The sequence below is a fragment of the Choloepus didactylus genome, chromosome 17 (assembly GCF_015220235.1).
Source record: "Choloepus didactylus isolate mChoDid1 chromosome 17, mChoDid1.pri, whole genome shotgun sequence".
Lineage (NCBI taxonomy): Eukaryota > Metazoa > Chordata > Mammalia > Pilosa > Megalonychidae > Choloepus > Choloepus didactylus.
Window position 1 is genome coordinate 16,039,111 of NC_051323.1, and position 27,306 is coordinate 16,066,416.

The following is a 27,306-nucleotide window of genomic DNA, read 5'->3' on the forward strand; positions in this document are numbered from 1 at the left end:
AAAATGTCTCTCTCAGCTTCTCCCAGACAAACCCTGGGCTTCATCTCTTAACTTAGCATCTCCAAACATCTTTCTGTCTGCATCTCCAAGTCTGTGTTGGCTCTAAGCTCTCTTTCTCTCTCTCCCTGAGCTCTCTTAGGGACTCAAACTAATTAAGACCCACCTTGAATGGGCAGGGTCACATCTTCATGGAAATAATCTAATCAAAAGGTCCCACCCACAATAATTCTGCACCCAGAAAATTGAATTGAAAGAGCATGGCTTTTCTGGGGTACATAACAGTTTCAAACTGGCACAGAGCAGTAATCTCAGCAAGTAAGACAGGGCTCTGTACTCAAGTGGTGCCTGATGGTAAATGAGAAGTAGGTATTGAGGGGAAAGAGTCAACAAACACTGGTGATTGACAGGTTATGGAAGACACTCCCAGATTTCTTCCTGGGAAATTTGGTGGATGGTGGCATTGTCTGCCAAGATGGGCATGAGAGGAGGAACAGATTCAGTGGAACAGGATGAGTGTGCTTTGGAAACAGAGCTGAAGTGCACACACTACATGCAAGCAGAGATGTCCCCTAGAGAGCTGGAGGTGAGTCTGGAGCTCAGGAGAGAGGTCTGGGCTCCCACAGAGGTAGGAACCGTGGGAATAGAGACCACTCAGGAGGGGCTGAGGTGGGGGATAGGAAGGAGGTGCAGGACACAGCACTCCCCCTCCAATTGCTGCTGCAAACAGCCCCTTCTAAGGGGTATTTGGGTGAAAAGAGCCATAAAGAATCCAGAGAAGGAGCAGCCAGAGAGGGCAGGCAACCTAGAGATGTCAGTGAGCCCATGTCAGAGAGGGGGTCATAGGAAGACGGCCAACAGTGCCAGAGGCCCTGAGGTGTCTGGTCAGATGGAACCGAAATCTGGCCTTCTAGTTCTAGGGAGTGCAAAGATAACATTAGTTAGAGCTGTTTAGCGAGAAACCACATTGCTGGTTTGAATTTATTTTATTTTTTAGGTAGTGTGCAGGAGTTAAGGAATTGAAAATGGTGAGTAGAAATGCTACAGAATAACCTGCTGAGATATAAGCTAATTGGTCTTATCACTTCCATATGCAAAATACATTCATCCCATCACAATATCACAATAGCCTTAAATCATTTCAATATCAGTGTCCTAGTTTGCTAACGCTGCAGAAGGCAAAACACCAGAGATGGATAGGCTTTTATAAAATGGGGGTTTATTTTGCTACACAGTTACAGTCTCAAGGCCACAAAGCATCCAAGGTAACACCTCAGCAATCAGGTACCTTCACCGGAGGACGGCCAATGGTGTCCAGAAAACCTCTGCTAGCTAGGAAGGCAGCTGGCATCCACTCCAAAGCTCTGGCCTCAAAATGGCTTTCTCCCAGGAGGTTCCTCTCTAGCAAGCTTGCTCCTCTTCAAAACATCACTCCCAGCTGCACTCCGTTCCCTCTCTCTGAGTCAGCTCATTTATATGGCTCCACGGATCAAGGCCCACCCCGAATGGGTGGGGCCATGCCTCCATGGGAAAAGCTCATCAAAATCATCACCCACAGCTGGGTGGGGCACATTCCAAGCAAATCTAACCAGCACCAAAAACGTCTGCCCCACAAGACCACAATAATGGCATTTGGGGGACACATTACATTCAAACCGGCACAATCAGTATTAAGCACAAAGCCTTACCAAAATCAGTTATAGGCATGGTTTGCCCACAGCTACTATAGTGAGCAGTAAACATGCCTGTTATTTGTCCTTGCAGTGAGACATTTCTTCTTCACTCGAGGTTGCTCCCTGCAAATGCAATCCTGAGAAATGACCTGGGAAAGAGCCTTGCATTCTTGGCGTACCCAGCAAGACATGTAGGAGCACAGGAGTCCTATTAGGGCCATCTCTAGCAAGAATACTCCCCATAGAAAATGTGAAAAAATAAATAACAAGAAAAGCTTACTTCCTCCTTACCTCACCCAGCAAATGCATTGTGAACTTAGTCCTAAGAGCTGGATCCAGAGTTGAGAAACATTCAGGGCAGACACTGGGGTCGCACTAGAAGTTCAGGTTTAATAGTTTTAAAACTGTGACGAAAATACTCCTGTTAGGGACAGTTGAAGCTCCTCATGCCTTCTGGGCCTCACTAGTTGCAACTGGGGTTCCTCCTTCAGGTGAGGTCACTGAGGGGCCCATCCTCCACTTCCCAGTTCCTAAGGACCCTCCTTCAGGGGTCCCAGGGCTGGTTCTGATGTCCCAGTCTCTGAACGAGGTGAGCGCTTCCTTTCTGAGCCTGCTGAAAATTGGCAGCTTCCAAGTGCCTGCCTCTTGCCCAATATATTATCAAATCGGGGCAAGTCACAAGAAATGGGTGATAATGGACTGATTGCTACAACAGAACATCTAACCTCAATTGTGAGCTCTGAATACTTCCTGTTCCTCAGACTGTATTGGATTTTGGGGCCCTTTACCTTGCTCTATCATGTGTTCATGATTTATCCTTTCTTCATTAAGTTTATTAAGTATGTATTGAATGGCTACTAATCTGGGAACCCTTCTAGACAAGGAGGACACATATTTCCTACCTTCAATACACTGGAACCTGAGGAAATCTCATGCAAGTGTATTTTTTGTTCACTATTACAGAAGTCAACTATGTTATGTGATTTAAAAAAAAAAAAAGCTAAATAAGACTCCATGTTACTATTCAAAATAGAGAAAAAACAATTGCTTGCTGTTGATAGACCACCTGAGAGAAACTATTTCATTTATCTGCTTTAAGATTATTAGCAAAGATGCGGTTGTGATTTTAAAATTGCCACAGCAAAATGGATTAAACAGAAATTTTGCAAGAGAGTGTCAACAGATCACTTGATAATCTGGGAAATAAAAGGAATGAAAATGTCCAGATTGAGCAACTAACTAAATAAGCTAAGCTCAGATCTAAGAAGATTATGGGCTGAGAAAGGCTCTTTCCCACTCAATCTCCCAGGAGAACGAGAACGATTATTCCAGTGACAACACTGACCAGCTCAGCCATGCACTCCCAGCTTTCCAGCATATCCTCTTGGTGCCCAGTGCTCTACAGGTTCAGAAATACTTCTCCAGTAACATACCTCAAAGAGTAGTCATGCCACTTTCACCAACCTGTGCTAATTATATAAAACACACTTTTTTTGCTGATGGTGAACTCTTTATTACTTCACTGGCTTTTTGGAAAAATCACAGCAATGTATTCTCTAGTCAACACTTTAAAATAACAAAGTTTTTAAGAAAATGCCTCTTGGAGTGTGTTGAATGGTATTTCTTTAAGAGAAATTTAGTCTCCTGGTTCCAAAATAGCAATATACCACTTAGCCAATTACAAGCCACTAGATTTCAGTCTATAGCACTAATATACCTTTAGATGATTCTGTAGAAAAAGATGTGAAGTGCTGGTGATTGTACGGACAAAATTTTCCAGTGAATAAATCTTTGAAGTGGCTGAACTCCAGCTAAACTATAATTAATTGAAGTTATGTCTTGCCCTTTCCTTCTGCCCTTTCCTTCACCAGGCAGAGACTGGTGGGCCTTGGCTATTGGGCCTTGGCACCCAGCCCACCAAGGAAATATCCTCAGATCAAGACCATCCCTACGAGAACTCTGTGTTAGAATTATTATTGCCAATTTATAGAAAGAACGCTGAGTTTAATAACTTGTCCAGGTTCACTTACACTTAGCCAAATGAGTGTTTGATTTAAACCACGTGTATCAAATCCCCAAATCTGTGCTTTACAAGGCAGAAAAGAGAGAAAGTTTGCAAAAGTGGGAGTCAGTGGGTGGCACACCCACCCCTAGCTTTCTGCCTCCCCAAATCAGAGCAGCTCTGCTCTCATCAATGTGACATCTGGAGCCTCTGGCTGAGGTTACATTTGAAGAAATCCTTTTGCTGGTGTCTTAGTTTCCTTGCCACCATGACAAACACCACACAGTGGAATTTATGGGCTCACGGTTTCAGAGGCTACAAGGCTTGTTATTTCCCAGATTGGTAGGATTCTGGCAGGCAGGCCATCCTTGGATTCCATGGCTTTCCATTTGCATGGTGATTGTCCTCTCCTTTTTCTTCCATCCAGCTGCTGTCTCCTCCCTGTGGCTTTCTTTATAAGGCAGACAGTAATAGGATTAAAAGACCCATCCTGATTCAGTTGGCCACACCATACTTAACTAAAAATAACATCTTCATACGGTCCTATTTACAAGAGGTTCACACCCACAGGAATGGATTAAGATTTGAACATGTTTGGTTGGTTGTGTGTGTGTGTGCATAACTCAATCTGCCACAGCTGTTTAAAAATAAAAAACCCTCCTTGAGCTACTCTGAGATATTTTCAGCTGAATTAAATAAGTTGATGTTAATTTATTGATTATCAAAATTTGCAGACTGCAAGTATTTCTCATACTTACTTAAGAATCAGCTTGAGTATTGTTTAACCTGGAGAGTCCTAAACCCCCACTCTCAGAGATCTGATGGAATAGGTCTAGAATCTGGTGGCCCAGGAATCTGCAGTGATAACTGGTGACCTGGGAGAAGGCAAAGCAGTTGGTAAGAAAATGGCATTATAAACACTGAGCAAAGGTGTTTAAGAAAAATACTTAAGCAGTGAGTGCTAGAAGTGGTCTAATCTTACTCATTCAGCTTAAGTACCACCCTTCTGGGAAGCAAACTGAATCATCCAGCAAAGACTTGCCTTAAACCTTGGGTCTCTACCATAGCTGAAGCTAGAGAGCAAGCAACTGATGCCCTGGGAAGGAGAAGCGGCAAGTCTTTAGGGCTCAGTGTAAAATCCTTCACTTAATCCTGGAGGCTAATGAGAAAGGAACTGTTACAAGGGCGAGCTAAAGAACATTCCAAAGCCAGCAGAAAGAAAACCCTCAGTCAGAAAAACAAATGAGAAGAAATAAAAGGAAGAAACAGAAATTATCCTCCTAAAGGCTATTGAGTAGTATTTTCTTAGGAACTCAGAGGCAGGCACATTTCTAATCTACAAATCACAGCCTGACAACTAGTCACAGGCAAGTCTGAGAAGCCGTTTCAGGACTCAGCGTTGCTGACACATCCCTGAAAGGTTTAAGAACAAAAAAGTGGCTGCGTGAAGCAAGTGATTGTATTAGTGTCAGCCCCAGGTTACGGTTGCAGGAGGAGTTAGATGCAGCAATTTATAGGTAGGAGAAGCTTGAAGTTGTATTTGCTGAGAACTTTACCAGGCATTGAAAAAAAATATAATTCATAACAACTTGTCTCCTAATGAAGATAAGTGAGGAGTAGCTGTGTTTTAAATGTCCCCCTCCCCAGTCATCCATGCACAGGAGATAGAATTGGGTGATTAGTTGATTTTACTGTCTTTCCTCCTTTATCACCAAAAAGAACAGGTATGTCCTGGGCCCAGTTCTTTCCCCCAGGAGGGACAAAAAGCTATGAGGGCTCCAGTTTTACTGGATTTGCACTCAACTTGCTGAGCTTTGCTTTAGCTCCTCATCAGGAAAGGCCTGCAGTGCCTGACTCAATTAGGAGCCTGAAAGAGGCCTACACTGTGAGTCAAGGTCAGCCCCAGTTATCTGGGTGGTGGATCTTCAGAGACCCCAGAAGGAACTTGGGCACAGATGGAACAATCCTAGCAGCGTGGCTGGCCTAGGATGACCAGTTGTCTGGATGGGTTGGTGGGATGTTTTCCCCCCAGATCCTGCTAACCTATATGGACCTGTAGGCCAATGAGTGGTTCCCAAACCTGGCTATTATTTCTCAGTCTTTTGCATGAGATCTGTTTCCACGCCTATTTCTTACGTGTCAAGAGATAGCTGACTTGCTGGGCATCTCCACATATTCTCCCACAGGTACCTCAAATTTACCATGTCCCAACTAAATTAATCATTTCTACCTAACGGAGCTACTCCTGTATGCATATCTTGATGAATGAAATCTGCAGTCAGCCAGCTACCCTAATCTCAGCCTTGTAGTCATCATTGACCCCTCCCTCTCACACTGGATCATTCAGTCAAGACCACGTCCTGTTGATTTTACTTCATAAATATTCCTTATATCCAGCCTCTCCTCTGGACCTAGTTCGTGTCTTCATCATTTTGCCAGTAGATTTGCAAGAGCTTCTTTACCAATCTCTCTTCTAGGGTTTCTTAAAGGAAACCTGCTATTGGTGTTTTAGGAAGGACAGTTGTGCATTTGTGCAGGATGCTTCCAGCATCACGTAATTTTTAACAGCCACAGTCCACGTGCACGAAAGGTCAGTAGCCCCCCTTGTCATTTTAAGAAACAACCTCTTCTCCCACAAAGGGCACTGGGGAGGAGCCAAATGCTTGTCAGTCATGGGGCAGAATAGAGCTGCAGGAACCACCAGGGGGTGCTCTGAACCAAATCTACAGGCAGGATCCTGTGCCCTTGTGGGGCTTCTCTACCCTCCTGGGGTGGGATGCAGCTCCCCAGGGGGTTACATGCAGCAGACATTGCATCTCTGCCCCATCCCCTGTCCTCCAGTCGTGTCGTGGATCTCCTTTGTTTTCCTATTCTCACTCTACACAGTACCCCTGAAAGACTTATTTCACTTGCCACATAAATGCCAATTTTCCCCAAACTTGCATATCATGTCAACGCATCTCTTCTGAGCTCAAAACCCTCATTTCTATGGAAATTTAATATACTGGGAAAAGTGGCTTTTCAAATCAGCTTAGAAAGGTAAATTATCCAATACATTGTGTTTATACATATGGAAAAAAGTTAAGAGCCTTTAACCATTGATGGAAATGTATTCCTGTTAAAGAAATTAACACAAAATTATAGTATTAGAAGAAAATACAAAAGGTATGTAAAATTTTCTTAAAACATAAATGCAAAAACCATGAAAGAAGAGATTAACAAACCCGACTATATCAGCATTGACACTTATCTATATAATACGAGATACCATAAACAAAATTAAAAGATCAGACTTGTTGAACTAAGGATTAATGTAAAGAATATACAAAGAACTCATAAATATGAATAAGAAACACACATACACTCCAATAGTGAATTGGATAAAACATATTAATAAACATTCACAGAAGAAAATATATGAATGACTGTGAAATATGAAAACAATTGCAATCTAGTTAGTAATCAGGGAAATTAAAATTAGAGCAGCAATAAAATACTATTTTTCTTGGAGAGAAAAAGAGAGGGAAAGAGAATATAGGAGTGAGGACAAGATACTTATTTCTCCACACGGTGTTGACAGGGAATAAAATTCTAGTGCTGAATTGGAAGGAAACTTGGCAGTAGCTTAGAACTTAAAGTGTGCATGCTCTTTAACTCAGGAATTCCACATCTCATCTGCCCCACGAGGAAAACTCAGTCTCATGCACAAGACATGAACAAGAATGTTCATTGCAGCTCTGTTTGTTATTGCAAAGCACTGACAGAAACCTAAGTGTTCATCAATAGGTAATATACTATGGATATCAATGCTAAATATATGATGGTGTATTCATATCTTAAGATACTACAAAACAGAAATTAATTAGATGCATTTGTACTAATGTGGACATTCAAGCGAGAAGAGAAAGTTTCAAAAATAAAACAACGTCATATAATGTTCGGGAACATATGAAAATAAGTCGAGTGATAAGAACTTCACCTGAGAAAGTTTTGGGTAAAGGTGGATAGCCAAAAGGGAGTTTAACCTTCAATTTATCTTTTTGAGAGTTTTGTTATGAAATACGTCCTTCATATTGCCAAAAGAAAATCGAAGTAAAGAAAGAGACTTGATATTACCCTTTTCCTTTACTGAAAAGTGAAGAAAACAAGCCACAAGATTGAAGAAACAAAATGCAAGCAGTTGCTTAAGAGCAGAACGTGCATCAACAGGAAGCAGCAGCCGCCAGCAGGGAGCACCACGAGCCAACTTAACGCTCGGGAAAGCGCGCTCCAGCTTTCCTGCCGGGTTTCCAGTGCCCTGCGCTACTCAGAGACGCTTCTCTAGTAACACATTATAGCAATGATCCCTGAAAGTGTCGACTTAAACCTCTGTCTGTTGGAAGTAAGAAGCCCACTGCTATTTTGCTGATGGAGAGATTTGCCTCCACCTCACACCCCCAACCGCCCTTTAGAAAAATGCATTTACAGTAATCGCATTCTGCAAATTTAACAAAGCGCTTGGGACTCTATTAAACATTATTTCTTAAATGAAGTTTAAGTCACTAAGTTCCCAATTAGGATAGTAACACCCAACTGCCAATCAGAAGGCATTTTCATCCAACGGGTGACACTCCCTTAACCCTACCAGTGGGTTTTCTCCCTGCCCTGCAGCTTCTAAACACACAAGACCCCAGTTCCCCGTCGGAGGAGAGCTATTCTCCGTGGTGAAGAGACACTAGAAAGCTGATTTAGTCCTCCACCGGAGCAAACCTAGTATGCTGTAAGTGTAGATTTGAGGCTTTTTCAAATCATCCTTTGTGGCATAAATTCAGTGCCAGCGGATTTTGGTAATGCTTAAAATAGCACAGATTATGTGGTTTCACTTTGTTTCTTAGATAGCCAAGTAGAAATGGTGAGTTGGCAGGTGACACATGAATCTTGAGTATGATGGAGTGATCTGGGCTAGAGATAAAAGGTCTGCTTTTGAGGAATAAATGCAAGTATTAGAATAATACTTTGAAATAGTAATTGATTTTTTTTCTCCCTTTGCGTATTTCCTTTTCTTGAATTTTCTGATCTCTCTCCTCAACCACCTCCATCCAAGAAGATGAGCCAGTTTGAACTAATTGCCTCCAGAGAGTAGAGTGACAGCAGAAAATAGTTTGCTGGTCTGTGGCTAAAGCCCAGACTTACTAAGGAGATTAAGCTAGATGCCTCTGAGGATAAGCATCGCAATAGAGTAAAAAATCATAAATATAAAGAATTCCCTTGGATTGGGTGGAGGAGGGAGGAAGTCTAGTGTAAGAGCCTGAAGAGTTGGCAGGATCCCTGCAAGGGAGGACAGATGATGCATCTCTACAGACGCCAACTGCTTCACAGAATTCTTGAGCCCCAAAGCCCAGAGCATTAGGTGGGTCCCGAGAGAAGGAACACGCAAGTCACCCCAGTGGCCATCTGTGTGGAATCATTGCCGAGAAGCATGTGGGACAGTGGACATCTCAGAGATACTTGTGGGAGCAGAACACTCTAGGCCTTCAGATACTTACGCCTTGGCACTGTATATAAACCTCTCTGAATTTAGTTATAACTTTGTGAGATGGAGTGGTGGTGAACCTCATCTCATCTCATATATTGAGAGTACATTTCCGCTCTTTCTGATGGAATGGCTGTGATGGTGGTGGTGGCATTAGTAGGTAATTCCAGACTGAAATTGAGTTAAATTTAAATAAAAGTGGATTTCTGTAAGTCCTCCTTGAAACACAGACAGTTCTTGTTTCCTTATCAATGCTGCACAAAATGCTAACTTCTGGGGAACATACTGGAGCATCTCTGTTCGTTTCATCATGAGATAGTAGCATAGCTCTGTTCCCTGAATGACAGCTGGAGAAGAAATTTCAGACATGGAAGGGCAAAAACACTCAGTTTAGAACTACAAGCAATAGAGGGCACTGGGCGTTGGAAGTTGGCTCTACGTAAGTCTCATAAAGGAAAAAGATGGACAGAGAACCATTTAACTAAACAATCACAAATCCCACACTCTTTCTGCTTCAATATCTTTTACCAATAACCCCCTATAGCTCCCATCCAAGCCTTCTTCTCAGGCAACGTGTTCTGTTAGCTGAGATGTGATTCTTCTCTGTGGCTTCAACTAGCACCTGCGTGCTGATGGTTCCTTGATTTACTTCTTTCAGGAGAGCTGCAGGTACAGTACTGCAAGTGCCTGCCAACCTCTCCCCAGGATGTGTCCTTTGGTCACTACAGTTTGTCCAAATCACAATTCTTCATTCTCATTTATTCTACAAAAAAATAAAATAAAATAATAATAATAAAGACCACCGGAGCTTTTAAAAATATAGTTTATTAATCTGACCAGACAAGGAATACACATCAGCAAAGGAATTTACTGAAACGTTTACTGAGGGGATGGGGGGAATTAGGGGCTTTTATGTGCTGGAAAAGGGAGCTCATGCTGGTTGTGTAGTTAAGGACGGAGTAAGTCCAGGGTCTTTTCCACTGTTCATTGGTCAGAAAACTTCTTCCAATACATCTGGTTACATCTGTCTTCCCAGGGTCACTCAAGTTCATGGTCCTTTACAGTTTCAGCTGGTTAGAACCAGTCAGGATGAAATACCGTATTCATTGTTGTCATCTCTTTGTGTAACAGATATACTAACCTATCTATCCTATGTGCTATTATTATTTTTTTTGTTTTTCTTTGTGATAACTTTTATCATATACTTAAGTAAATAATAGTCACATGTCTCAATCTTATCCTTTATGGCTTCTGGATTCATGTCTTCTTAAGAAGGACTCCTCAACCCCAAAGTTTTATAATTATTCTTCTAGTAGCATCATATGAGATTCTTGTACTGTTCTTCTCTCCCTTGGTAGAGCACCCAAAGAAATGGATTATTTCCCTCCTGTAGTCCAGAGGCCCCTCCAATTCTTGGAGACTCTTCAGGGGCCTCCGACTTGCATGGAGCCGTACATTTGGTGACATCATGTGCCAAACAGGAGCCACTGTTACTATGCCCAGACGCTGGAGAACAGAAACATGGATGGAGGAAGTGAAGGAGGGCAGGGAGGTGTGGCTGTGGCCAGATTCCACATGGAATTCCACTTCCTACAATGGAATTGGAATGGAATTGATCAGATGCTGAGGATCTACTGTGGGAAGACCCTGGATGTCCCATAAGCCTTCTCCATGTTGTGTCCGAGTGGCTAATGCCTCCGTCTCTCTGAATGATCAACCTCCTCGAGGGTAAGGAGGGATTGGGGAGTTCCAGCTCCAGAGCCGGGGGCAGTGGACCCTTTCCTTGTTAATGTCCAGAGAGTGGGTGTTTGCCTTCCCCTACAGTTGTAAGTGCATGTGGGAGGAGAGGCTCCATTGCTGCTGTTTCCCTTCCCTCTTGGATATCTCCAGTGCCAGTGGCTACTTTCCCAGCTGGTGGGGTTCGGCCTGCACTCTGTCCCTGTCCACAGTGTCGGAGATGCTCTTTTGACACTCACCTCTGGATAAAGACCTCGGTAGACATTGGGCCATTAGACAGCTTGTGGATCAAAATGTGGTAGAGCAGGCCAAACTGTCCACCTGCCTGTAACTGAGCAGTGTGAGATTAGGACACACCAATGAGCAGGCCTTGTTTGGAGGAAGCTCAGGGGGCCATATCAAGCTGAGCATGAGGGTGGAACCCAGAGGCTGATGTGATCTGTCACCTCCTCCTGGTGTTTTCCTTGACCTTTTGCCTTTCCAACCTGGAAACCCATCACTGTCTCTATTATCTAAAGACCCAAACATTCCACTGTGTCACCAAATAATATAATTCAGCAATAGAATGTTTGGCTCTCTCCTTTCATTTCATTCCTGAATCTCACTTGGGATGCTTCTACAACAGACCCTAGGAGAGCCACCTTCATTCACATCACAAATAACTGGCCTTGCCCTCCCCTCACACCTTCCCTCCTCTTATTCAACTCAAGTCTCCAGTTTGGACACACTTCTCTAGCTTGTCCTTGAAGCTTTCTCTGGAACATGATGCTTTCATAATCCCACCACCCCACGCCCACCCCAGCTACATATTTACTTGGCAAAATTTGGGCAAGAGTTACTCATATATCTAGCCCCTTAGAATCAACTAATGGGTTTTGGGAAGGGGTTTAACATAGGGGAGGCATTGCTTTGGAAGAAAACTACACTTAGATAGAAAAATCAGGAGAAAGCAGAAGCCAAGCTGAGCAAAAGGCAAGAATGTCAAGAAGGAAGACGTTTCCTATGCTTGGAAAAATAAATCTTGCAGGCAGAGATGATGAGAAAGATGGACATTCATAAGTGCTTGCCATATAGAGAGAGCAAAGGGTGAGTTTACACAAGTTAATAGCTTTGGTGAGCAAATTCAATAACAGGCATAGTCTATAGGTTAGGACAGGGGTCAGAAAATTACTTCTGTAAATGGCCAGAGAGTAAATATTTTAGGCTTTGTGGGCCATAAGTTCTTTTTGCAACAACTCATTTCTGCCATTGTAGTGAAAAAGCAGCTATAGAGACTATGTAAAGGAACAAGCATGGCTGGGCTTCAATCAAATTTGAATTTCATATAATTTTCATGAGTCATGAAATATTCTTCTTCTTTTGATTTTTCCAGCCATTTAAAAATGTAAAATCATCCTTAGCTTGTGGGCAGTATAAGAAACAGGAGGCAGGCTACATTTGGCCCATGAGCCGGTTTGCCAGCCCGTGGGTTCAGAGAAAGAAAACAATGTCTAATATCAAACGTGCAGTTGTGAAAAATAAATACTTTGTGGTAAATTAAGGGTTCTCAATCATGAAGCTTCACTTGCGGGTAAACTCTGAGGAGAGAAACTGCAATTTATGAAACAACCTGTATCCATTGAAACTTAAAGAAAAGCTTTTTCCCCATTTGGCCAATGTTCTCTGATCATCCTGCTGCTGTAGTCCCCAGAACATAAATATTCCCTAACTTGCTCCTTCTAATCTTTACTTAGAACGGTAATTGCCAGCACAGAATTTTGAATTCTCATAGTAGTTAATGTCAACAAAATTATATCATTTAAAGTCCTCAAGTAAAATATTAGCATATTCTCTGTAGGCTCAACATTTTATTTTACCTAAGGCTGAATTAAAGTTTTTGGAATGCATAATCTAATTAAACCATCAGGAATTCCTGGAGGGAACGATGTTTTCCTTCTCACATTACTTCCTTGATCACATCCTTTCACTGGTTACTCACTGCAGTTAAGAGAAAATCTCAAGCTCTTTCCGTAGCCTACACCCTCCCCGTCGTACACCAGCCCCTGCCTTTTGTTCCAGATGCATCCGTTTCGTGGCCAAGTAGCCACATAGGCAGTCTCTCATTCCACAATTGCGAGAGGCCTTTTTATTTGTCATTCCTTCCATCTGCAATGACCTCCACCCTCATCCTTGAGGTCTCACCCCTGTCACCTACGTGGGAATCCCTGCAAGGCTTGCTCACACTCCCTGTGCTTTTCCTTCACAGCGCTTTCCACAGTTTGTATCTGTACACGTATCAGTGCAACCCCTTTTCATGTCGGTCTCTCATTAGGCTCTAGTTGATGTGTGCTTTGCTTCCACCGAATCCCCTATGCCCAGCCTGGGCCATGGCACATGACAGCTGCTCAACAAATGTGTTTACTGAATGAATGAATGAATGAATGAGCAAAAGCTTTGTGGCCTGTAATGCCTGGCAGCTTAAGGAACAGTGAGTAGCCTGAGTGCAGAAGAGGAGTGATCACAGGGCCGTGTATATGGTCCTAGGATATCCCTAGTGGCTTTGAAAATCCCTGTTCAGATCTGAGAGCATTTTGAAGATGCAAGCAGCTCGGTAGAAAAATGCCTCATGCAGACTCTGTGAGAGAGTTCTCAGCATATCCAGGGACAGAGGGAATCAGATCAAACATCAGGTTATTTTCGGGCTGATCGTAGGTGTGTATATATGGGATGGGGCAGGACCCTTCAGTGATACTCCTGGGAGGAAGGATGGGTGTACAGAATCCTTATTTAGTATGGTCTGCCTAAAATTTTAAGAGATGCTTTAGATACTTCTTGCCCTTTACTTCACTATCACCCAAACATCAGCTGATGGTTTTGCTGATACACACAATTGCTCCTTTTTTCCCGTGGTATTATGAGTAAATAACGAATATTTGCACTGGTTAGAGGATCTAGGGTCCCCCTTTTTTGTTTTGTCTTTTCAATCTATTCTATAATATATTTGTGTTCATTTCATAATGGAAACTTTTTTTTAGGAAATGAATGCAGTTTCTACCCAGCTCTTCTCTTCATCATGTACTTTGCATTGCACTGACTGGACAGCTGTAGAGTAATGCTGATGGTAGGGGTCCTATGCTGTGTTTTGTGATCTTGGGCACCTCACTTTCTATCTCTGGGCCTCAGTTTCCTCATCTGGAATTAGGGATAATACTAGCACCTATCTCATATAATTGCTACAAAAGTAAATAATCAGATACATGTGCAATATTCAGAATGCTGAGTGTCTCCCACTTAGTAAGGCCAAAGTAAACACTGGCTAACATGGCTATTTGTATATCAAGTTAAGACCTAAAAAGACAAAACAGTTTGAGTCTAACAACATGAACTGGCTGTCAAGCTCTGTTTAGTGTTTCATTGATTTATAATACAGTTTAGAAAGCTTTCCATTCAAAATAATTAAAATAAGACAGTTTTATTAATCAAAAGAATATTCTTGAGTTATCCAGAGATCCCAGCTCTCCAAACCACATTCCTTTGGCTCTGGAAAGCTGAGGCCTGGCTCTCTGTCTAGGCTGCTCTCTGATGGAGACCGCTCGGGGGAGCAACTGCTCCCGGACCACCATGTTACCATTTAACAAACAAGACAAAGCAGATCACAAAGTGATTTTTTTTTAAATGGAACTTTCTATCCCATTAGCAAACAGCCCCAAGCATGCCCTGGAGAAGAAACCTCCAGGCATGAACTCCGGGTTTTGGTTGTCACATGCCCCCTTCTCGTGAGCACCACGGGCATGGCTGCAGTGCTCGTCCATGTGACTCTAGGAATGGACACATTTATCCCCATTTTAATGAGGAGGACAGTCCCCCTGAGGTTTACAGAGGGACAGTGATGTGCCCCAGGTCACATATAAGTGTGCTGGGTCAGTCATTCATTCCACGTGTCAAGTAGACCCAAAGACAAAGAGCTGTATCACCTGTCCCCCCTCACAAGGGTTCAGAGCATACTATGGGGAAACCATTACAATCCCACATGGGGCTTGCTGGGGTGGAGGTGGGCACTGTGGGCTGGAGGACTTACCCAAACGGCATTTTACCCAGACTGGGGCAGGCAGGGAGCCCAGACAGAGCAATTAAGCTCAGGGATAAGTTAGCAAAGTTTTGAAACAGGAGAGGCACTTTGCCAAGTGACAAAAGCCAGGGAAGCCAGGCCTCCTGATTCAAACTCTGATATATATGTGTGACCTGTGATAAACTAACTAAAAACATAGACTTAATCTTTTTTTTGCTTTTATTTGATTATTAAATTTAAATTTTTAAGAGTATTAATTTTTCACAAAAATCTGTTTATTATTAAAATTTTTGAAAATTACAGGGAAAGGGAAATAAACATTTTGGTTTACATATTTCGGACCCTTTTACTCTGCATAAGAACCATGTATACGTGAACCTACAAGATGTCATGAACATTCTCCAGTGTCAGTAAGCACACACACACCTCCAACATCGCTTTTAAGGTTTTCAGAGTGTTAAATCATGTGGTTGCAAGACAATTCATTTGGTTGATACCCTATTGGTGGACATTTAAGTATTTACTGAACAACCTGAAGCTCCACCAAGCTGAGCTGGAGAATGTAGCTGAGATGGGAACAAATGAGGAAATGATTATTCAGTGACCCACCCTTACCTTTCTTGTAAGTTATTTGCCCCTGATTTAGCTGCAATTTTGAAAGGCAATCTGGGTGTTTTGCAAGAAAGGCAAATGGGCAGAAATACCCTCTTGAGTCTTGGAAAGTAGAAATGGGTTGTGTGCAGTGAAATCCCAGAGCCTGAAGAGGCCTCTGGGAGTTGTTAGAGTGGGAAAACCCTAGTCTCTTCATCTTCCTGAAGATAAGCCCATTCTGGGGGCAGATTGTGAAATGCAGTATAACCTTGGAAAAATCATAGATCATTTCTGTCTCCAAATCTTGCTTTGAAAATGGAATTTATAGCCTTAAAATAGTAGGTGTGCTTATATCCTAAGGACATCTTTAAAAATTCTGAGTTCCACCACAACCTTGAGTCTCCGTAGTGGGACATGGAAGTCAGCAGTCCTTGGATCTTCTTCTCTCTTCCTGTCTTCTCTACACTCTACTGATTCTCTGAGTGCCTGTTTTATGCCGGGCACTGTGCTGGCACTAAGGCCATATAATGAAAATATGCAGAAGTTACCCATGGGGACCTCACTGGCAATTGATCGACATACCTGGCTGTAGAAACAAACCTGCAAATGCTCTGCAAGAGCAACTCAGGTATCTCCTAGGGGAGCGTGACTGTCTGCGGAGGTCAGAGGAGTTCCTGGAGCAATTGATGTTTAAGCTGAATCTTGCCAGGAAACAGGTGAAAACGGCCTCTACAAAGTCATGAGGTTGAAATCCCGAAGCCTGGGTGCACAGAGAGAAGTACAAGGCATCTGGAGTCTGGGCAAGGGCAAGTTGGAGGTGCAGCTACAGGTGAGGCCAGAGCATGAACAGGAGAGAAGGGTTTAGGTTGTCACCCATACCCAACGAGGAGTCACCAAAGGATTTTTTGCAGAGAAATGATTTGAATAATCATGACTTTTCTTGGTTCCTTGGCTTCAAGCATGCTCTACCCTGAAATGGGTCATCCTGCATGTTTCACCTCAATTGCCAACTCCTCCCAGAGTCTTCTCTCATCTCCGCCCCCCACCCCATGCCCACATCAGCCTGACTGGATGCCCCTCGGCATCTGCCAGCCCATGCACCACACTGCACTGCAACTATGTGGGTGTCTGGCAGGCTGTGATTGTCTGACCTGATTTTCACATGCCTGGGCTAGAAATCTGCCTGTTTGCGTTCAGTAACCCACAGCTTCCCTGCTCTGCATCACAGGAAACTACAGTTCCCAGGATCACTAGTTGGTCTGCTTCCTGCTAGGTTTGGCTGGTGGGAGGCTTTGCTGGGAGGAAGGGAAAGACCAGGGCATTTCTTCCCCTCACTGGCAATGGCTGCATCCCCAATGAGGCTCGAGCTCCTGCTGCACAGCCTCGGTCGGTCCCCATTGTTCAAGCTCCTGCCAAGTGGCCCTTGCTTTTGGGCTCTGGTAACATCACCTCCCCTCTTTGTCTCTCCAGCTTTGGGCAGGATGGGGCCTCCTTGCTGTTGCTAGTTCTGGGTTGCTTCGGTGTCCCTTGCTTGGCTTTTCAGCTCCTCCCACATCACTGTAACCAGTTCTCTCTTTTCACTTCCCTCTGTTGAACTAGCTGCACTTCCAGCTGGATGCCAAGGGACACGGTGCCTGTCATATGCTTAAGGAGGACCCTCTCCTGTGAGCCATCAAACCTGGTGGAGGGAGGAGACTTGGTGTGGGGAGGCCATTTGGGAGGAATTGAATTCGGAACTGAATCATGAACTGAATTCTGAACTGAAGCAGAAGCAGCAAAAACAAGGAGGGAGAGAATGTGAAACCTAGATTAGAAAGAATGAAAGATGCTGTGACCAGTTAGATGTGGGGATGGAAAGTGGCAGCTAGGATGTCTCCATGTTCCTGGCTTGGGGGCGCTGGGTGTAGAAGTTGGGGCCATTTGCTAGGACAGGGAACACGGGAGCTGAAGCACCATTGGGAGCTGAGAAGCCTTGGAAAAGACATTTAATTCTCTCTCCTTCTCTCTGGCCTCATCTCTAAAAAGGGTGCACGCCTTGTCTGTGAGCTGCAGGACTCTGTTCCACTGTTCTAAGCTCTCTGGGGGTGCCATGAAGCTGGAGCTCACTACTGAGGGAATGCTAACTGTTGAGAAATAGAACAGTCAATGGAAAAAGTTAGGCCTGGAAGAGGTTTGAGAGCCATTCCTTCTAGAATCCACAAGCCACTGACCACCTTAATCTGGTCCTCTAATCTGTGAAATGAAGATAATAACAAAGTCCTACTTCTGTGCAGGGACAGGGACTTCAGACAATGTTTACTACTGATGGTTCTGTCCCCAGAAGCAGGGAGGAGGAGGGAAAATGGAGCCGGGTCAGGATGCAGAGAGAACTGGATGCCGGAGAAGCAGCTGCTTGTTGGCAGAGGCAGGATCACTGGGAAGGACCCAGTGAGGGAAGAGTTGCCACCACAGTGATGGGTGGAGGATGTCGTGGGGTGGAGAGAGGGGAGAAGAGTTGTAACTGGAGCACCAGGGTCGACCAGGCCTGGCACTGCCACATCAGCTCTTTCTGCAGACCCTGGAGGACATTGCCAGGCCCTGGGCAGCCCCAGGACAGTGGTGTCCTCTGAGTATTGGGCAGAGTCTTCTAGGCAGGCTCTCACTGTGGATTTCTCAAGGAAGAGAGGAAGGGGCACAAACCCTCCCTGATCTCTGAACTCAGCAGCACCCAGAGTCTGCGGCGGCCCTCAGGCCCTGGACTGGGAGAGATGAAACTTTTCTGTCCAACAGGACTGGCAGGCCCTTGAGGGTAAGGGCTCTATCTCCTCTTCCTCTAAAGTCCTCCAAAATCACTGCCTGGTGCAGAGAAAGTACTGGGTAAAGATTTATTGATTATACTGCAACCTAGATGTTGAACAAAGCCAAGTGGGACATAATCAAAGCACATCATTATTTTTGGTCTCCCACCATCCTTTTAAAATTTATTTGCACTGGACCCTTGATTTTTCTGCTTACATGCAAGTAATAACAGTCTTGCAGTCACTCTAATTGCAAACAGTCTCAATTGAATAATTAGAAAGCTCAGTCTTGTGTAATAATAAAAAACTTGGAAACTAGCATTCAATCTTGTCCCCTCCTGACTGCTGGGACAGAAGGCAGATAAAAACCTGCTGTTTGCTGAGGTCCACTCTGCACAGAGTCTCACTGTTGAGGTCCCCTTGGCCTTCCAGGCTCTGCTCTCCAGCAGGACTTAAAGTCACTCCAGCCTGCTTCTCACAGCTCCGCGTGGTCTGAGCAGCCCTTGCATATCCCTTGCTCTGATATATGCTGGGTGTGCAGCCCAATTCCAGGGCAGCCTCTTCTCTCCAGCTGCCCAGGCTGCTTTAGCTGTCTCAGGGTGAGTCCTGACAGTGCACAAACTCTTACTGTGCAGTTCTCAGATATCTCCTTTGTGGATTCTGCATACTACAAGCTCTCTTGCTCTCAGTCATACTTGTGCCTCAGTTGAGAATGAGGCAGGAAAATCCCCACTTAACTGGTCTGTTACAGTATAGATGAAAACACTAATAGGAAGGGATGCTGGTTCAGAAATTCTCAATTCACTCACTCACTCACTTACCCACTCACTTAAACAGCAGCTCCTGTTCTTTGAGTCAGGAATCTGGAACCATCGCAAGGACTAGACAGCTGTAATGTTCAAGCAGTTATTATTCCATTCACTTTGGACTGAGTTTAAGTCATCAAGTTTAAGTTTAATCTACTGACTGGGACTTAATCAGCAAAGAGGATAGACATGGTAAAGACTGTTTCACAAACTTGGGGTGCGAATGCAGGCACATCCCTCTTGTTTTTCCACCTGGATGGCAAGCAGCCTCCATTTGCCCTGTATTCAGGAAACCAACATCTTCTTGCGTCGCCCCCCTCACCTGTCCAAGAAGACAGAGTCTGCCTGGTCCGGGACTTGCCGCAGGACTGGAATCGGCTGTCTCCGCCGCCGCCGCTGCCCGCGCTGCCACACGGTGGCGCTGTTGAACGGCCCCGCTGCCTTCGACAAAGCGGCTTTTGTCTGGGTCCGGGCACAGCCGCTGAGGTTCTCTCGGAGAAGGTGACCCCATTCCCTCAGGGGGAACCTCAGCCAGGGGTGACCCCCGCTTGAGCTCACGAGGTTGCAGCTCAGCCGAGTTCTGCCGCCAGCTTCCTTTCACGGCCGCCTTTCAGGTGCCAGCCGGTCCCAGGAGCCCTGGGGCAGAACAGGTTCCCAAGGATCCTTGGGTTTTCAACTCAAAACAGAGGAGCCTCCTCTCCCTGGACAACAGGTCCACTTGCCATCCGTCTAGACTTCTGAGAAAAGTTCCCTCAGTGACTCCCCAGGGGTGCCAGGATGCCCTGCCTCCTCCCACCCCCACCCCCCAGGTTAGCAACCCTCCCTGAGGACAAGTTGGTTTTCTGTCTAAGCAAAACAGTTGGCGCTTTTCTTACTAAGGAAGGAGGGGGGAAAAAAAAACTCAAACCTACAATTTAATCTTTTAATCTTTTGCAAGGACTGCCCTTGTAAGTCACCCTGCCCCAAGGAGAGTAAAACTGTGTCTAACATGCCTTGAGAGCTAGAACAGCCCGAGGTCCTGGCCTTCAAGCAGAGCTCTGGGAGTGCATTTGCAAACTTATAACTGTCTGACTTCCCTGTCAGAGAAGTGATTAGATTCCAAGGGCTTGTTCATGCATGGCAATTAGCTTTTCAAGCTTCCAAGAGCAAAGGGTAGACTGGATGGAGATGCAGGGCTTGATTGTTGTTGCAAGGGTGGAAGTCACTGGAAGCCTGGAAGGTATGAGTGGGAAGCCAGGCACCCAAGGAAGTGGATGGCGCCCAGGGCGAGACAATATGTCCTGCAACCCGGACGACTGTTAGCTGCTATCTTTGAGCATGGACTAGATGGAAAGCACTTTTCTGGGTGCTTTGCATATATTATTTCTAATCCTCATGACCACTCAATTTGGTAGATATTATCACCCCTATTTGAGAGATGAGGAAAGTGTAGCTCAGAGAGTTTAAGTAACCAGTCTAGTGTCACACAGCCAGTTATTGGTGGAGTTGAGATTCAAACCCAGATCTTGAGACTCTAGAAGTCATTCTTTTCCCACAATCTCACATTGCCTCTTGAGAATGGTTTTCCACTTTGGAAGAGGATGAAGAAAACAAAACAGTTGGAAATGATCTCCCTATATTGCAGGGATCCTCCTGAGATTTCGAGTTAGAACATGTGATAGCTTTGCAGATGAAAGAAAATCAGTAGGCGGGGGCAAAGGACAGACAAGGAATAATCTCTGGCTCCCGCTGGTTCTGCCCACACATCAATCAGCACAGCAAGCATCACACACGGCAGAGTCGCTGTGTAGGCCTGGGGCTGCCATGGCGGGAGGGTGTTCTCATCTACCCCAGACAAAAAGCAGCTGCCAGGAATGATCTGAACCCCAACTATGCAAGCACAAGAGCTGAAGGGAGTCTGCAGTACCCTAAAGCCAAATGGGGCCACCGTGGTCAGAGGGTAAAGCTGGGGCCTGGAGCCAGGAGCCTGGAGAGGGTGACGGGAGAGGACACTAGCAAATCAGGCCTGAAGGTGCAGCAGCTAGCACCGGTGGCATGCAGAAGTCCTCAGGGGAGCGGGGGATGATGGGGAAAGGAATGGTGCAGTCTGATGAGCAGCCTTCAGTAAGCCAAACCTGAGGCTGTATTTGTCACGGGCAGTTACCGCAATCTGGGTTTAAGTCATAATTCTCCCGGGAACTCATCATGTTCCTGGAACGTCTCACTGTAAATACTTCTCACTGTATTTCCCAACTGACTTCCCCAAGTTTGACCAAGGGCTTGGACCTCTTCAAGAAGCGAACCACACTAACCATCCTCCCCTACAACGAGCACCCCTTCCCTCTCCAGGCATCTAGTGCTGCCCTGGCTGAGCCCCGATGTGGTTTCCAATGACTCATCCTCCTGTTTAGGGACTGGCCCCTACTGCTGGCCACGAGCCTAATTGGGCCCAACACCCCCTTGTTTTTCTAATTGGGTGTTGGGAATTTCCTCGGTTGAGCCTCCAGGACTTCCTGCCTTCCGGATTTAATGAGCTCATTTATTTTTCATTTTCACTTAGCAGGGTTTAGGGCTGTTAATGAGCAGTGGTGTTCTCTTTAGGAGCCAGGTTGGGCCCGGGCTCAGGGCGGTTTTCTTGCCATCTCCAGCTCCCAAGCCCCCATTGTCTCCCGCAGTCTTCCCAACTCACGGCGGCTTTCCCCAGGGCAGTTTCAATCTGTAGTGGTTTCTGGGACATAATAACCCAGAGGCCTCAGTTTTTCCCCCCATTCACATGCCTTCCCTGAGATGGTTGTTTCAAGATGAACTCGTGCTTTCTGAAAAGAAGGAGCTGGTGAAGCATCAGGGAAAGGAATCGATTTTTAAATGCAGGGCTTTCCCCTCCACCCTGGGTTTTGTCTGGAGCTTTGGGTAGACTTGGGGGTGGGGGAGATTGGTTATGAATTCCAGGGAGACTTGCCAAGGGCTGTTTAAACCTCCTTTGTGTGAAGCTGACTGTAAAGAGCTGCCAGGAGAACACTAATGGAGGGGAAACTTGGAAGCTTTCCTATAGTGGCTGGCGGTTAGGAAACGTTCAGTCCAGAGAGAATGAGAAGGAATGCAGGGCCTGCCTTGCAGGAGTGGGGTCTGCTGTGATCCAAAGCCTGACTCAGTTCCTAGAAGCTCCTCCAGGTAATGACTTCACAGGGGCTTTGTTGAATCATTTCCTGTCCTGGGAAAGCTTAGCCCGAAGAGTCTCCTTGTCCATCCATACATCCATCCATCCATCCATCCATCCACCCATCCACCCATCCATCCATCCATCCATCTGGTAAACAAGGATTGAGCATTTACTTTGAGACAGACACTGGGCTAGCCACTGGTGCAGCAGGAGGAGTGCACATTTGAGAAGGGTGAGGACTCCCAGGCCATTGGGAGGTGACAGAGGATGTCCTGGAAACCTCAGCGTGACACTTGCTTGGATAGTGCGCAGAGTGGTTGTTGACGGCTTGTTGCCTGTTGAACCCCTGAAGCTTGGCCACAACACTCCCCTTCCGGAACCCCCTCACCTCCCTCTGTGAAGGCAGAACCCTCAGCCTGCTTCTGCAAGGGGGCACCAGGCTGTGCATGGCCACGGGAAGCCCCAGGTGCTCTGCTGAACGCTCCCTACCAGGTGGGAGCCAGGGCTCTTGAGCCCCATGTCATTGCAGACGAAAACGCCTTTTGTGTCTGGGTGTGATCTGACTCCCACCCCTCATCCCCCATCCTCCTGGTGGGATAGAGCAAAGGGGTCAGGTGGGGGAAGGCAGCCTGCTCTCCTCTGGGTCAGGAGACCTTCTCTCTGACTTTATCCTTCTCTTGCCATCAGCTGTGCCTATGGGGAGGAGGCCAGAGCTGATCCCACCCCAGGGAAGGTCAGAAGTAGTGACTTAGGGAGAAAGCAAAGTGAAGGGTGGTCTAGGCGCAGGGAAACAGGTACCGGAGGGAAAGGGTCTGTGTGGAGAGTGGCCTGGCATGTGGGAGGCTCATAAGCAGCGGCAGAAACACAGAGGAGCCGATGTGTGGTGCAGAGATCTGGTGCTCTACCACTGAGCTCAGAGCCTGCAAGCACCTGAAGGGGATGGAAGCCCCAGGCCTGCAGCTGTTCCCCTGGGATAGAGTTGCCAGAGGAAGGCAGTGGGCAGGACCTGAGGGACAGGAGAAAATGGTGATCAGGGTGCAGCATTCCAGGGGACTTTCAGGTAGGCAGGTGGACCAGGGCTGACTGTGCTGCTGGAATGGCAGAGCTCTCATTCATGTGACCATCCAGCACTTGCTAAGCAACTTTTGTGAGCTCCTCATGGTCCCCTTCCCATCAGTGTCTAAAGCCCTTCCTCCCATCTCAAGCCTCTTTGCCTATTGAGTCATCTTTCTCCTCTTCCTTTAGGAACCAGTTTTCATGCAAGTGTTGTCTACAATAGTTTTTTTGTCTACTCCCTTACTGCCCACGAACTTCTCAGCAAGGAGAGCTCTGGAACCTGCTCCCCAGCCCCTGGTTAAATCAAGCTACTTTTACTAAAGTTACCTTCTTGATGCTTTGAGTCCTAATTTGAACTTTTAGCAATGTTAGACTCTCTTAACCACTGCCTCTTTGTATTGCAAGATTACCTAAATTAAAAAGTATGGTTATAGTGTTTGTTTTATTTTTACATATAGTACTTATAGAATTTGATAGATACTTTTGGAATAGAAATTAGGGGACATTTGCCTTACCAAATATTAAAATTTAAGATAAGGTGGTTGGCATCAAAATAATGTGTTTTTGGCACGTGAATGAATAGTTTGCTGGAACAGGCTAGAGTGCAGGAATGGATGTGGGTATATTTTCATCCTTAATATTTAATAAAGGTGATATTTCAGTTGAGTGGAAAAATAATGACTGATTTAAGAAATGGTGTTGGGCTATTTTGTCTTCCATCTGGGAAGAAAGTGAAGTGGAACCCCTTCTTATACCATATACAAAGGTACATTCCAGATGGGTTTGGGTTAAAGATCTAAATGTAAATAAATATCCATATAAACAAGCTTATATATAAGGTATTTGAAGAAAATTTATGGGAAATTTTGTATAACTTCATATAACTTCTGGAATCCCAAAAACCATGAAGCGGGCAGAAACCATGTTTTTCTACATACTTTTCAAATTATAAGAAAGAAAACACCATAGGCAAAGTCAAAAGGCAAAGTGTAGACTCAAAGACTTACAACACATATGGAAGGATATTATCCTTAATTTACTCAAAGCTGATGTAAGATGGTGTGCCAGTTTGAATGTATTATGTCCCGCAAAATGCCATTATCTTTGATGTAATCTTGTGTGGGCAGATGTATTAGTGTTGATTAGATTGTAATTCTTTGAGTGTTTCCATGGAGATGTGACTCACCAAACTGTAGGTGATAACTCTAATTGGATAATTTCCATGGAGGTGTGGCCCCACCCATTCAGCATGGGCCTTGATTAGTTTACAGGAGCACTATATAAGCTCAGACAGAAGGAGCGAGCTTGCTACAGCCAAGAGGGACACTTTGAAGAACGCACAGGAGCTGAAAGAGGAGCTGCAGCTTACAGAGACATTTTGGAGGTGGACTTTGAAAGCAGACTTTTGCTCTGGAGAAGCTTAAGAGAGAACAAATGCCCCAAGAGTGACTAAGAGTGATGTTTTTGAGGAGCTGAAGCCTAGGGAGGAACATCCTGGGAGAAAGCCATTTTCAAACCAGAACTCTGAAGCAGACACCAGCCACGTGCCTTCCCAGCTAACAGAGGTTTTCTGGACACCATTGGCCATCCTCCAGTGAAGGTACCCGATTGTTGATGACTTACCTTGGACACTTTATGGCCTTAAGACTGTAACTGTGTAATCAAATAAACCCCCTTTATAAAAGCCAATCCATTTCTGGTGTTTTGCATTCTGGCAACATTAGCAAACTAGAACAGATGGTAATAAAATGGCAAAAGATAATAGGACTATAGGAAAAAATAGGAACAGGCAATTCACAAAGGAGAAATGCAGGTTTAAAGATAAACAGTGTGGAGATGATTAGTCAGGGAAATGCAAATTAAAATGATTTATTCGTCAGACTGACAAAAATTAAAAAGAGTGGTAATATCCTAAGCTAGCTAGGATGCAGGGGATGAGCACTTTTATATCTTATTGGTGGAAGTGTGAATTGCTAAGATAATCTGGCTGTGCCTATACAAATTCAAAATACGTAACCATTGGCAATTTGTGGCAGTCTTTCCAATAGTGTCAGTGCCTAAGAATACATGGACAAGGGTGTTTCTGAAACCCCATTTGCTATGGCAAAATATTGGAAAATGCATCTTTATCCATCAATAATACGATGGCCAAAAACATATTATGGAATATTTCATATTACAAAGAAGAATGGATGAGTTAGATTAAACTATCAATATGTTCACGTGAGAAGATGGCACTCTTTTAAGAACAAAAAGCAAATTGTGGGAAAATGTGTATACTATGATCCCATTTTTGGGAAAACCAAACAAAACCCATTACCCACTCCTGTTTAGGTGTGTGTTGATACCAGTTTGGAGACGTGCAGCTGTCAGCACAGGTTACCTCGGGGCAGTAGAAACAAGAAGGGAATGGCTTTTAACTTCTTGTTTTAGTGTCTGTGGCTGTTTTGCTTATCACTTGTGTCATTTTTTTTTTGCATGTTTTGTTGTTGTTTTTATATTTATCTTTTTTATTAGAGAAGTTGAAGTGTAAGCCTACAGAAATATCATGCAGAAAATACAGAGCTCCCATATATCCCCCCCCATTATTAATACTTGCATTGGTGTGGTAACTTTGTCACAACTGACATAAGAATATTATAATAATGGCACTATGAACTATAGTGCATAGTTTACCTTAGGATTCACTGTGTTGTACAACTCCATAGCTTTTTTTAAAAAAATTTATTCTAGTAATATACATACAACCTAAATTCCTAATCCCCATTTTAAAGCAATTGAATAAAGGCAATCTTAATGGGAAAAACAGGACAAAGTGCTTAAAAGACATCCATGACTCGCTGGGCCTTTAGTAGGAAGTCCTCTCTCTCTAACGTGATTCCCAAGGCCCCCAGGATCTCATCTGCACAAACAGAATCAGCCTAATTTCCTTTCCTTCCACACCGTCCCCTCTGTCCTCCTGCTTTTGAGGGGCTAGGAGCCTTCTCAGGACCATGCCACCCTCCCACCAGCCCCTTGCCCAGTTCATTGTAGGTGCTATATACAATCTGTGTTTGTTGAATGAATAAGTGAAAGAATGAATGAATGAATGTGAGCATTAGAGATGCAAAGAAGAAAACATAGTCTGTGTCCTCAAGATTGAAAATAATTGTTGTCATAGGACACTGGGAACATAAGCTTCCCCAAACTGCCTGGGGGAAAGCCTGGAAGCATTTAATCGGAGACTTGAAGGATAAAGATATTCACCAGGAAAGCAAGAGTGATGCTTTTGGCCCAAGAGTCAGCCCAGGCATGGGCACGGAGGTGTGAAAGGGCATAATATATTCCGGAAAGTTCCAGAGCTTCAGCACAGCTTGAGTGTAAAGTTCAAGGCTGGGAAAAGGAAAGATGTCTATGAAAGATAATAAACTGAGGCAGTTACACTGAAGACAAATCGTTCACGAAGGGCCCCGGGGGCCATGCCCGAGTTGAGAGTCTATCTGGAAGGGTAGACGTGGGGGACGACTGGGGGAGGTTTAAAGCAGGGGTGCGACAGGAGCGGTTTCTCATGACCCTGGCAGAATAGTAAGGATGGGTCAGCATGGGGGCAGGAGAGGACAGCAGGTGGAGGGAGACTGGCAAGAAGGAAGCAAAGAGGAGCCGACTGCTGGAGACGTGGTCAGGACGGATCCCAGGCAGTCAGTGGGCTTGAGGAGCAGAGGGTCCAGGAAGTACGAAGGAGGTGACGTCCACAGGACCTGGCGCTGGACGGGCTGTGGTGGGGAAAGGGAAGAGGAGGGACAGCAAAGAGGACCCTCAGTTTCTGATTCTGCAACTTGCCTCATTTATTACAATGAGAAACTCTAGGAGATAAGCAGGTCTGAGGTAGGTAGAAAATGACAAACACGACTCTGGCCTTTCAGGGCCGTAGGACCTCGGGTGGAGATGTGCAGGAGGCTGCAGGAGAGATGGGAGTGAAGGCTCACGGG

General features: G+C 45.0%; 1 protein-coding gene and 1 pseudogene across 1 annotated transcript in view; one reads left to right on the plus strand and one right to left on the minus strand.

The window, feature by feature from the left end:
• Positions 1-27,306, plus strand: part of LOC119512632 (GC-rich sequence DNA-binding factor 2-like) — a 935,299-nt gene that overhangs the window by 120,715 nt on the left and 787,278 nt on the right. The window lies entirely within an intron of this gene.
• Positions 7,838-8,034, minus strand: LOC119512988 (annotated as a pseudogene).